Genomic DNA, 13,694 nt, shown 5'->3' on the forward strand with positions numbered 1-13,694 from the left:
TGCAGCTCTATGCCCTCCTAGAACTCATGCATTCATTGTCATGAACATTTATTTAGTTTGGGAAGTGATTTTTTTTTCCATTTAAGATTAACTGCACCCATACAGAAAGTGTGGCAAGCCAATGATTATATTTTGGAAAATTAATAATTCATTAGCTTACAGAAATTGCCTTTGCCTTTTCTGAGTTCATCATAGTGGACTGATGCAGTTTTGTTCTGTGTTGTTGTCCTTTCCATTAATGTGGAATGTAGAAGTAGTTTTATAATTGGTGAAAAGAATGCAGAGTAAGTAATAATGACCATGGTTTACATAGAGTTGTTCATAATATTATAATTGGAAGCATAGTAAATAAAGCATGCGTCTCATGCCACAAATATTATACCCAAAGCTTATACCTTTATCAAGTGACCCTCCTGCCAATTTATTGACAAAGGATTTGTGCTATTAAAATTTTTTCATGTTCACTTTGGCCTCTTTGCACATTTGCATTAAAAAATATGGTTAGTGGGGTGTCTGGGTGGCTCAGTCAGTTAAGATCCTGACTTGATTTGGGCTCAGGTCATGATCTTATGGTTCATGAGTTCAAGCCTCACGTCAGGCTCCACGCTAACAGTGGAGAGCCTGCTTGGGATTCTCTCTGTCTGTCTCTCTCTCTTTCTCTCTCTCTGCCCTTCCCCTACTTGTGCATGTGCTCTCTATCTCTCTCTCACAAAATAAATAAACAAAAAAATACAGTTAGTGGTCACAAAGAAGTATGATTTTACATTTTAGGTTGAATAATATTCAACAGAACTTTTTTAGGATGATGTTCCATACATTGTCATCCCAATCCTATATAGTAAAATAAATATCTAGAAACTTTTGTCTGTGGAGAATATACAGAAATTTAGAAACCTAGAGCAACAATTAGGCCCCACTTTGCACATGCAGATATTCTTTCTCACTAGATTTTTCTCTGTTTATGCTGATGTGATACATTTTTTTTCTGTATGATTTCAAGTGGCTTTTCCACATTAGCTTTCTAGTTAGATTATTTTCTCTGGAAATATGCTTTTCTCTTATTAAGTTAAAAGCAAGTAACTAGATGTGACTCATGATTCTGGCACCTGTGTTATTTAGGGTATTTTATGGCAGTGGCCTACAGGATCTAGTCTACAGGATCTAGCCTAAGCAAAAAAATGGGGAATGTATAATAATGTATTTTATATACTAATTTGTTTTATATAATGATATATTTTATAATATAATATAATATAATATAATATAATATAATATAATATAAATCTCTGTAACCTTGGGAGATGATATAGCTAGAACTTACGACTCGGGAACTAATTAGAATCAAGGGTATAAATGCTGCCAGTTCTCTCTGTCTTTGTTTCTCAGTTCTTTCTTTTATGTGCCTTCTTCTCTCACTCTATAGACTATCAAATTTTGATTACAATGCTATATGACAGTCTATAGCTCCTGGATTTAGTTTTCTTCCATTAATAAACTAACCATCATGGTTTGCCTCATTTTGATTCCAAATTTGCACAGAAAAAATTCTGACTGGCTCAGTTTAGGTTAAGTACTGACTTAAGGCCAATCAATTATAATTGTGGGAGGGGACGTTGGCAGATTTCTGTGAAGTTTCAGGAAAACAGTAACTGTGGTAACAGAAAGGACTAGGCAGGCAAGATAATACTTGCTTTCTATAGAACTTTGTAATTTAACTTAATTAACTTAGTATTTCTTACACATCCACTATAAGCAAGCCATTGCATATAGCTATTGTGTTGAATAAAGATGAATAAGATACAGTATCTGTATTCAGAAAGTGTAAGGGAATACAGCTGCTGCACAGATCATTGGGGTATGGTACAGACAGAGAATGGGGTTTGGTGGTGATCATAGGGAGAGAAATAAGAGGTTAGGAGATGAAAGGTTTGCTCCCCTGGAGAGTTTTTGGAATAGAAGAGGTCTAAGTATATGTGGGGCCCAAAAGAAAAAAGGAGCAAGCCAAAGGAGCCGGACTAAACTTAGAAGCAAATGAGGATTGGTTGAGCAGAATGTTAGAATTGGAAGAAGAGGAGGAGACAAGAAATGGAAGAAGAGGGCTTAGGAATTTGTTTGGTTTCTTCCTCAAAGATGAAACCAAATGATGGATAAAGGCATTAGTAACAGTTGAGTTGTTAAATAGTGTTGTAGTGGACTTAATAAAGTTTGGGACATTCGTCAGCAATATCTACTACTTAGGAGTTAAAATGTGGAACCATTCCTTCCCCATTGCCTGGTCCTCTATTTCTTTGATTCTTTCCCCCTGTCCGTGATGCTCATGGTGTCAGCAGTTGTTGGCATGGTTAACCCCACAGATGGCATTCAGGAAAGTAGATTATCTCCCTAAGGGTTATCATTTCTTTCCAAAGATCATGGCTTCTGGATTCACTTCTTAGCAGTTCTTTTGTTATATGTTAGCATGTGAAATAATAATATTTATAAAAAGGATATGTGTATGATTATGTGTCATTCAAGTGTTTGCTAACTTACTGCTTGTTGGCCTTCAGATAATTTCCAGCTCATGGTGACAGGTTTCTTGTTGCAGGTGAACTGAATTAATTTTTTAAAGTAATATTTTTTGGTAAGGCTATGTCAAATGGTATGTTAGATTTCAAATGTATTACTTTGCCCCATTTGTTATATTCTACAAACTTTTATAATTCAAACAACAAATATAATAAGTGTGTCTCTGAAAATTGTACATTGAGGAATGATGATGGCCATTACTCTCCCCTTGAGGTTCATGAATTTTCCTCTTGGCATTTGTTCCCTTATTTAACTGGCAATATAAATTTACAGTTTACAGATACAAATCCTATCATTTTTTTGTTTTCGTTTTCGTGCATTTTCTATAAACAATGATTTTGAAAAAATAAAGCCTATATTTTGCAGGTTGTACACATGTACATATGAATTTGCCCATATACGGATTTAAAACTATACATGTAATGACTTTCACAATATCTTTTTAAAGAATATTTTGTTTTTCAAATTCAACCGACTCTAAATTTGAATAAGAATTCACCCATTTTAGTGAAGCCTTTTAAAGTTTAACATCTGTTCCATAAATGAAATTATTTGCCAGCACTAAAAATACCTAACATGATTTTTTAAGAAAAAGGTTTTTTTTAATTAATTCATTCAACAAATGTTTATTATTTGGGGTTGCCTGTTGTACTAGGCTGGGTGCTGGGGATACAGCAGTGAACACAATATGGTCTCATGAAACTTTCATTTCAGTGGAACGGTGGTTCTCAAACTTGGACACATATCAGAATCACCTGGAGAGTTAGCTAAAACATAGATTATTGGGCCCAACCCTTAGAGTCTCCAAATCAATACTTTTGATGTGGGCTCCAGAATTTGCATTTCTCACAAGTTTCCCATATGTTTCTGATGCTGCTGGTCCTGTGACCACACTTTGAGAACAGCTGTGCCAGAGGAAGGCAATGCTGTCTATCCACCAGCCTATGTGTGCCCTGCTGACCCACGCCCACTGCAGGATCCCCTTTGTACTCATTTCCCATAGTAAAAATGTTTTCTATAAATGCAATTTGGTGTGTGGATAGTGCACAGATTGTGGAGTTGCTTATCAAATTATCAAGAAATTTACAAGGTCAGAGAGACATAATTTTCAAAGACAAAGCTACCTTGTTTATCCCAATGTATAAAAATGTATAATCAGCATTATGGCCTGATTTCCAATTTAATCATCACTTTATTTTAACATAAAGCTTTTCTTTCTGATCTTTTGGTAACCCTCCAGTTTTCCGTAGTCTTTTAAAAGTGATGGCCAGTGGTTCATTTATTGCAATAATTAAGATGGATAGCAGCATGCCAGCTGGAATGACTACACTTGTGTTTGTTGTATAAATTATTTTCCTAGTATGAAAGCCTCTTTTATGGCTCTTTATTTGGTCATATCATTTGTACCCTAACCCGTTAAACATAGCATGTTTAAGAGAGATATTTATAAAGACGCTGGTAATATTTACCAGGTTTTAATCACTATTAATTCATGTCTGTATTTCTCTTTATACTGGAGACTGCCTTTAACTTTGTTTCTTCTGCCAAGAGGAGCAGAAAGCCCTTCTAAGCCCTCATAAGTCCCCCCCACCCCCCCTTTTTTTTTTTTTACTACCTTTACGCTCCCTTTATTTTGTTCTGAGTCTCAACCCTTTCCCTTGTGAATTTTAAGTGGCTTTGGGCAGTTCACCCAAAGTACATAGAAACACAGCCCCCAATGTGTATTTCTTACAAGGCATATTGAAATTCCCTTAAAACACAGATAGCAGTTGACTTTTTACAAAAAAATGCTAGTTGAGTTTGATAGTCTTTCCCATTGCAAAAGTAAATACATCTTAGATTCAACAGAAACTATTCAGATAAAGTTTGGACCCTGGTTGCCTTATTTCTGTATCTGTCATAGTACCTAATACATTTCAGTAAGTATTTGCTGACCTAGTTTTGTTCTATACATTTTAGCTTCAAAGGAAATTGCATGTATGTTATTATTCTGAGCCTTAGGATATTCACTGTTGCTATATTTACAATATGCATCTTCCCTTTTAAATTATCAATCTGAAAAGATAAATAAGAATATGACACTCTGTCTAAATATTAATTTAGTTATTATCTGTATGTCAAATAACTAGTTATAACAATTTAGAGTAGCTAACAAGAAAATTTAGTTAAATAAGTATATATTATTATGTGTATATGTACATATTAGACCTAAGTAGATTTATTGTCCGCAACTCTTTAACTGTCCTTATCAGATTTCAGTATAAAGAAAAACAGTGAATGAAATAAGCAAAAGACTATACCTGGTTGTTGTCAATGATATTAATTTCTCTATCTTGTAACTCTCTCTATATTGTGATAATTTTGTGCTTTTGGTCCAATCTTGCAGGTTAGACTTTTCTGACCACCCAAACCATGAAAATTTGCTTGCCTTGGTAAATGTGAAAGAGCCGGTCAGTTCACACAAAGACAACAAGGGTCACTCTGTTTGGAAAATGTTGGCTTTCTTTCAGCTGGGTTGCTATTGGCCTAAGAATACAGAGTATTCTTAGTAGCTAAAATTAACTTGGTTAGTGGATAGGCTGTATCCCTTTATACATAAACATTGTTTTCTAAAAGTCACAAAAATTGTCCTAAATCCCTTTACCCTATTCCTACTACCATCATCTACTTTGTGTTACTTACTTGCCAATATCTTTATTCTTATACACAAATTTGATATGTTGTCATCACTCCTATTTTCAAATAATTGAACTTAAAAACATAATAACAGTAAGGAGTAACTGCATTGTCTTATAAAGGCTGATAAAGTTAATTTAGGTACATTTAAAGTATAAAGGAAGAATAAAAAAGTAAATATCTCTCTTCTTGATAATCAATAAGAAGATGAAATATTTTTCTTATAGAATATTTTAGACACCTGAAAGCTTTAATTTGCCATTGGTAAACAGATAATTGTTTTAAAGATTTTTTAATAGCTTATTTATTTATTTTGAGAGAGAAACAAAGAGAGAGAACATGAGCAGGAGAGAGGTAGAGACAGAGGGAGAGTGCTGGCAGCACAGAGCCTGACACAGGGCTTGATCTCACAGACTTCAAGATCATGACATGAGCTGAGATCAAATCAGATGTGCAACCAACTGAGCCACCCATGCATCCCCCGAACTGTTATTTTATTATTAGGTTTTGAAAACTATTTTTTGACATCTGCTCTAAATGTCATTTATTTGTAAATGACAAACAAAAATAAAACATCATCTTTTTTACATGCACTACAATTTTTTAAATTTAAAATAAAAAACTGTAATGTCATTCAATAAATAGTGTTGAAGGAGAACATTTGAGTAATAAACTGATCAAGCATAATGTATCCCTTCTTTTTCCTTAGCTTGTTTGAGATATAATTGACACGTAACCTTATAAATTACAAAATGATTACCACCATAGCATTGGCTACCACCTCTATCCTGTCACATAGTTACCATTTCTTTTTTTATGGTGAGAATATTTGAAATCTACTCTCGGCAGTATTCAACTATATAGTATAGTATTATTAACTGTACTAACATGCTGTACATTAGACACCCCAACATGTTAATTTTGTAACTGGAAGTTTGTACCCTTTGAGCAACATCTCTCCTTTTCCTCTACCCCCAACTTTTGGTAACCACTACTTTACTCCCTGTTTCTCTGAGTTTGTCTTTTTTAGATTCCATAAATAAGTGATACTACACAGTATATGTCTTTCTCAGTCTAACTTATTTGACATATGTGACACCCTCTAGGCCCATCCATGTTGTCACAGATGATAGGATTTCCTTCTTTCTCATGGTCTAATAATACATATATCACATTTTCTTTATTCATCCATTGATGGACCCTTATATGACAAAATGTCCATCAAGAATTGGCACATTAAAAAAATTTTTTTTAATGTTTATTTATTTGGGAGGCAGAGAGAGACAGAGTATGAGCGGGGGAGGGGCAGAGAGAGAGAGAGAGACACAGAATCTGAAGAGGCTCCAGACTCTGAGCTGTCAGCACAGAGCCCAACGCGGGGCTCAAACTGACAAGCCGTGAGATCATGACCTGAGCCGAAGTTGGATGCTTAACTGACGGAGCCAGCCAGGCGCCCCAAGAATTGGTGCATTTTTGACAGAAATTTCCAGTGAGTGTAAACCACTTCACTAGATTATCTAAGAGTAAGTTGTTTTACTTACTTTCCATATCTTGGCTATTATGAATAATGCTACAAGAAATAGAGGAGTGCCAATATCTTTTTGAAATACAGTTTTCATTTTCTTGGATATATACCCAGAAGTGAGATTGCTGGATCCTATGGTAGTTCTATTTTTAATTTTTTGAGGAATCTCCATAGCATTTTTCATAGTGGCTGCACCAAGCATAGTGTATCCCTTGCATTTCTGTAATGGTTTTGTTAATGCTCTTCTGTAATTTGATTAGATTCAGAAAAGTAATACAATGATGATAAGCATGTTTAACACTTTTCAGCCACAGCTTCAGAAGTTTGATATAGAGAAAGAACTCTTCCCAGACAGAATGGAAGAAATATTCAGGTGAAAGTTCTCCTGAAGACAAGATAGTGGTAGGTAGCGGAGGTGGTGGCGGGATTTGCTGGGTGAGAAAGGAGAAGTCAGAAGCTGTGGCTCAGACATTGGGGTCAGACAGCCCAGGGATTAGATTCCTGCTCAGTCATCAGCTAGCCATGTGCTTTTGAGAAAGTTACTTCAACGTTTTGATCCTTTTATTCCCATCTCTAAAATGAGGAAGTTAATACCTTTTTTATGATGTTATTGGCACCATTAAATTTTTTAAATGCATATTAAAGTGTTTTACACATGCGTTAGGCACTCATTAATGAGTGCTATTATTAAAAAGTCTTATTATTAAAGAAAAGAGAATAAGCTACTATTAAGGAGAAAGCAACAATCTTTGAACTGTCAGAATCGTACAGCACACGTAAGATGTTTCCCATGGAAGTTGAACCTTAATCAGAGCATAATAAGGAATTGCTACAAGCATTGGTATTTTCTTAGAAATGGACTAGTGACTTCACAAGGAAGACGTGCATCCTGATCAGTGGTGATTCCCTTTCATGTTGAATAGAGAAGACTGCAATGACACACTAAATAACAAATTGAGATATGAGTTATCTCTCTGGAATTTGTATCTTATATTTGATGGAGCATCACTGAGACTTATGAACCTTGCTGACTTCCAACACAACCACCTGAGAAACTTCTTCAGGAATGACCAGGAGCAAAAGAGCAGAGGCGTAGGACAGAATTTTCGGGAGAAGATAATATGCAAATACCTTTGTCATAAGAAATATGTTTTGCTTCTCAAAACATTCATGCTTGCTCTCAATATGGTTGTTTGTTCATTCGTTTGTTCAGTAAATTTTTATCAAGTGTTTATTTTGTTATTAAGAAGGAGCTACACATGGAAATATAGTAATAACCAAGACAGCTATAGTCCCTGCTTTCATCAAGCTTATAGTGTGTCCAAATTTTTTTTTAAAAACCGTTCCAAGTCTTTCAGAGGGTATCTGTCATATCAGGTAGAAGAAATGATGTAAAGTTATCACTCCCTTCCTATAACTCTTCTAATGACCCCTGCCTTTCTCATTATTAGACATGACCAGGTGCTTTAGATGCTCTGAAACAAAGTAAATGCCTCTAGATCAGTGGTTTTCAACCCTGCACTTGGAGAGGTTTAAATACCAATACCTGAGTCTTATCACAAGCAATTGAATAAAAATCCTGGGGCCTGGGGTCCAAGCATCAGTATTTAAAAATTTTTTTTTCAATATTTATTTTTGAGAGACAGAGAGAGACAGAACATGAGTGGGGTAAGGGCAGAGATAGAGAGACACAGAGTCCAAAGCAGGCTTCAGGCTCTGAGCTGTCAGCACAGAGCCTGACATGGATCTCGAACTCATGAATCACAAGATTATGACCTGAGCTGAAGTCAGATGCTTAATCGACTGAGCCACCCAGGTGCCCCAGTATTCATATATGTGTGTGTGTGTGTGTGTGTGTGTGTGTGTGTGTGTGTATACACACACACACATATGTATATATATGTGTGTGTGTGTATATATATATATATATATATATTTATTTTGAGAGAGAGAGAGAGCGCTCCAGAGAGGGGCAGAAAGGGAGAAAGAGAATCCCAAACAGGCTCTATGCTGTCAATTCAGAGCCTGATGAGGGGCTTGAACTCATGAACCATGAGATCATAACTGGAGCTGAAACCAAGAGTCAGGTGTTTAACTGACTGAGCCACCCAGGCATCCCGGGCATTGGTATTTTAAAAAAAAGTTTGGAGTTGATTCTAATGTGTAGCCATGATTGAGAATCACTTCTTGAGAGAGAAGAACAACAGCTATAGAATTCTGGGATAGTGAGTCCTGACAAATGCCAAAGAGAATGATAAAAATAATACTTCTAGAACTTTGCCAAACTTCCTTCGCATGTGTTTCAAGTATATGGTTTATACAGAAAGCAGGTAAAACAACTTGCTCTTAGATACTAGTGATTTCATTTATACCCAGTGGAAATTTCTGTCAAGAAATGTGTCAATTCTAGACATTTTGTCATGTTGTTAGGAATTTCCTATCTATACAAGGTGGATTACTGCACCATACCTGGTCAACAGGAGCTATATAATTACAATGAATTGAGGTCAGACTGATCTATGTATTTAAGATGATAGTACCTACATGAATTTGAATTTGGGACTTGTAACTTTAAACTATTGGCTTTATTTGATCCTCCCAGTCACCTTTGATGTTGTAACAGGGCCATCTGAACAGGGGTACCATTTGCAATTTCAGTCTCCAACGTTGCCAATCTGGGTCACCCAGAATTAGCACAATGAAAGAGGCAGACGGAACAGGCTGCGTTAGAAATTACAAAGGCAAGTTGTCTTATGCTGGAGGAAAGGAGATAGTGTCTGTTGTGATGAACACCATAAAATCCATCAGAAATTCCATTCAAAGTCAATCAGGGCAGAAGAGTTAACGTCCGTTTCTCCTTTGTGTATGTGTATGTTTGGTGTTTGGGGATGTGTGTGTGTGTACCCCAATATTGTTTGAACCTCCATGGAAATAGGCTTTGCTAACTTGGTTTATCATCTACTGTTGGTTTATTTGTAAATCTAAATGCTAACTCATTTATTCTGTTTTCCTTCCTGAGGCAGGCAGGCTTCAATTCACTTAACAGCATGCGAGCGACTCAGAGACTGTGAAATCTAATCACATTTTGACCCATCCTTAAATTGCTTCATATCCACACGTTAGACTTTTCATCTGTGAAAAAATGTATGATGATGCCATATTCTTCCGCAGGGATTTGTTTGAGGAATAAATATTAATAATGATTGTGGGGCACTTTGAAAATACAAAGTGTTATGAAAAGTAAATTATTTTTAAAATTTTCTTTGACATCAAGAAAAAGTGTAATGTTTCCCATTATAAGCCTTTTAGAGAAATTTAATATTTGGTTTCTCTTTATAATTTTCTACATACTTGGGTACAATACTTCTCCCAACCCATTAATGGAGTGGGTAAACATCATATAATATTGAAGGATATTTCTATTAGGCCAACTTTCAATTATTCATGTTAATGGAAGAACATTAATGCAGCTCTTACAAAATGACAGACTGTCAGAAAGTTCTCAGGAAGGATGAAGGGCCAGAAAACCTAGAGGCCCTCATTTGTATAAATTTGCTGCACTGTCTTTGTCAACTGTGGCTAATAATTGTGTTAGAGGTCATGTGGTCAGGGAGAACCCCTTCCACCTGTGCAATCAAGAGGAGCTGGGAATTGGGAACAAGTGATCCCCACCCCTCCAAGACATCCCAAGTTTACTCTGAATGCCCCGCTTGGTAGAAGAAAATTCATCTATCACGGTATAATAACAGTAGGAGAGGTATCAAAGACGTAAGAGTACTAGTAAAAGAGGAGTAGTAATAACAGCAGCAGTAGCAGCAACAGTTCTAGGAGTAGTAAGAATGCTATCAGTGGCACCAGGAGAAAAAGCTAGCGTTTATTGATACTACATGCCAGGCACTATTCTAAGCTCTGTACATGTTCTAACTCAGTTAATTCTCACCATAGTCCTTCTAAAATGGGCTGTTTCCATTTTATGGGATATTGTCTATGAGAACATTATTCATCAACCCCAGCAAAGGGCCAAAGGGCAAATTGGTATGCAGCTTTGAAAGTTTAGAGATGCTGGTTGGTCATCTGAAGAGAGCTGAACGGGGACTTCTTAGCAATGCTGCCTTTAAGGCAGCAGAAGTCCTCAGGTGACTCTTTCAGTATGTGGCATAGACAGCTTCGAATGCTAAAGAGCAGAACATTCTAGAAAGTTCTTCAGTCCTCTGTGTTTGGGGTCTAATGTAGATGTAAAACATATTTATCCTGAAGATGAAAAGTACAGAAAATGACTTAATCACATTTAAAAACTTATAAACAACAAAACAAAGGAAAAAAGTTCACAGTGGTAAGGGCATTTCATGAACTGATAGAGGTTGCTGAAAGAGGAAATGGAATCTTTTCCCTTGGAGACATTCAGTGTCAGGACTGATGGCATCAGGATAGCATCTGAGTAAAACCTTGAGAAAGAAAGGATGAACCTCTAGAGTTCTTTCAGACCTATGATTTTATAAAGTAATTTGTACATTTTTAATATCTCAGAGCAGTACTCATAATGGGAGAAAGAGAAGCCTGTGTCCAAATAATTAGAACTTCAGTTTCTTTCAGCATTCTACCTTAACAACCTTGAAGACTGTGGCAAATAAATAAACAAACAAACAAATAAATAAAAATATGAAGGTCATAAAGGATTAAAAATAAATGTGCTTTTTTCTCATTGTGAACTCATGGGAGATAATGTTTGAATTATATAATTAAAATTAATTTGAAATATAGTCCTCAAGGTTTAAACAAATACATCTTTTTCACAGTAACACTGTTAGAGGTAAAATACAGTAGAGTGATTTTGTACTGAAAACCAGTAAAATTAGTGATCCATAAGTGCCTGTTTTCATGCAAGTTATTAATCTGGTACTATTATGTATGGGAAATACTAAACTGTAATTCAAAATTATATTTTTTTAAAGTGCCATGTTGTTTCCTTTACACATGAGATGATTTACAATCTTAAGTGCTATGTTATTCCAAAGAAAAATGACTTAGGTATAGTACCAGAAGTCAACATGAGCAGAAAACAAATGATGATTTTGTTTAGTTTAAGAAAAATTTCCCCAGCTCCCTAAGTTTGGAAAATACTGGGAGAAAAATGTGAATAAAAATATGAAATACATATTAACGTTCATCCTGTATGTTTAAAATTTTATATCACATACTCAATAAGAGCTGATGGGTGTGTCAATGAGTATATTAATTAGAATTTCTGCAAAGAAACATTTTAAAGTAAATGATCATAAATCTCATGCATATATACTTCTCATTATGTGAAAAACAATAATAAAAGGTTTATCTAAGTGTAATGTTTTCAGATGCTTATGATTTGCCTGGATTCTATGAATTTGTGCATATAGTTAGGAAATATATCTTGCCATTCCAGCAAGCCTTCTTCTAAATCAGTGTTCTGTCACTAGCTAGCATTATGACCTTGGATAGCTTTAATAATGTCTGTGAGTTTCCCTTATTTCATCTTTAAAATGTGTATAATGATAGCATTTACCTAAGTATTCTTGCAAGGATTAAATCAATTAGTGAATTAAATGCTTGGCACAGTGATGTCTAATATGTCACTGAAGACTATATTTTATACTTATATAATCTTAAATATATCTGATAACAATACCAAATATTTTAGATTAAGTATTATAGGTTGAACAGTTATAGAAATAGTGTATTTGTATAGTAATTCTAGTGCTAATTTTATGTGCAAATTTGCTGTATAAATCAGGCTACATAATAGTTTCTCCATCTCTATGCACATTCTCAGATCATTTCTATCTTGCAGAACAGGATTTGTACTATACAAACAGATTTGTACGACCGTCTAAAACATGCCTAGGCTCTATAATCAAATATACCTGACTTCTAGTTCCTGCTGTGGCACTATCCCATCTCTGAGCTTTAGTTTTCATCTGTAAAATGAAAGAATTGATATTTAACTAATAAATTGTTTGAAATTATAGATGTAACAATGTCAAGTATCTCTATTGTTGACATAGAGCAGGCTTAATACTAAATAGATATGTGTCTTGAGCTCTTCCTTATTGCTACATGTGCTTGATCCTTGTAGGCTTCCTTTTAATTACAGTCTCTTTTAGTGAGGAAACACAAAAGAAAGATAATTAAAAAATTGAATGTGTAATGTATTTGGCTGAAATTTTGTACTCACGAAAGAGAGGAAAATGGTATAGCACACAATTACATTTATGTAGTCCTAAAATGGACATGTGGTTATTTATTAAACATTTTTCAGTTTAATTTAGCAATTGTAATGCCTACTGTATGCAAAACATCATGTCCAGTGTTGATGAGGGGGATAAATGTAAATTAGATACAGTTCTGCTGTTTTGTGACTTCAAATCCAGTGATGGACAAAAACATAGTAACATGAGTAGTAACTTAAGTAATGTAAGTTATGAAAGTGTTTGGGGAGATGCACATTCAAAGTGCTACGGATTTGGAGGAGAAATACAGATTTGTTCTAACTGGAATGAATTGGGTAGCCTCCTTATATAGTTAGCCTGTGAAGGATGGGAAGGCTGCTAGGAAGTTTAAGGCACTCTAGGAAACACCTTGAACAAAGACTCAAATTTGAGAAAACTCAAGAGTATGTTTATGGAAATGGAATAAAGGGTGTGTGTGTGTGTGTGTGTGTGTGTGTGTGTGTGTGCGCACGCGCGTGCATGTAAGCAATGGGTTAAGTCAATGTAGTGAGAGATAAAGTTCAAAACTTAAGTTGTAGTTATACCGAAGAAGGATTTGAAATCTAGGCTTAGTGCTGTGGAGCTTATTTTGTGAACACATCAAAGGCTTTTTCGGCTAGGGGAATGAAAAGTGCCAATTTATATTTGAGAAAAGCAAGGCTGATGCTTGTATTTAAGATACATTT

At 35.3% G+C, this 13,694-nt stretch overlaps 1 protein-coding gene across 2 annotated transcripts in view; it reads left to right on the top strand.

The window, feature by feature from the left end:
* Positions 1-13,694, top strand: part of ALCAM (activated leukocyte cell adhesion molecule) — a 206,994-nt gene that overhangs the window by 23,193 nt on the left and 170,107 nt on the right. The window lies entirely within an intron of this gene.

The sequence above is a fragment of the Acinonyx jubatus genome, chromosome C2 (assembly GCF_027475565.1).
Source record: "Acinonyx jubatus isolate Ajub_Pintada_27869175 chromosome C2, VMU_Ajub_asm_v1.0, whole genome shotgun sequence".
NCBI classification, from domain to species: Eukaryota; Metazoa; Chordata; class Mammalia; order Carnivora; family Felidae; genus Acinonyx; species Acinonyx jubatus.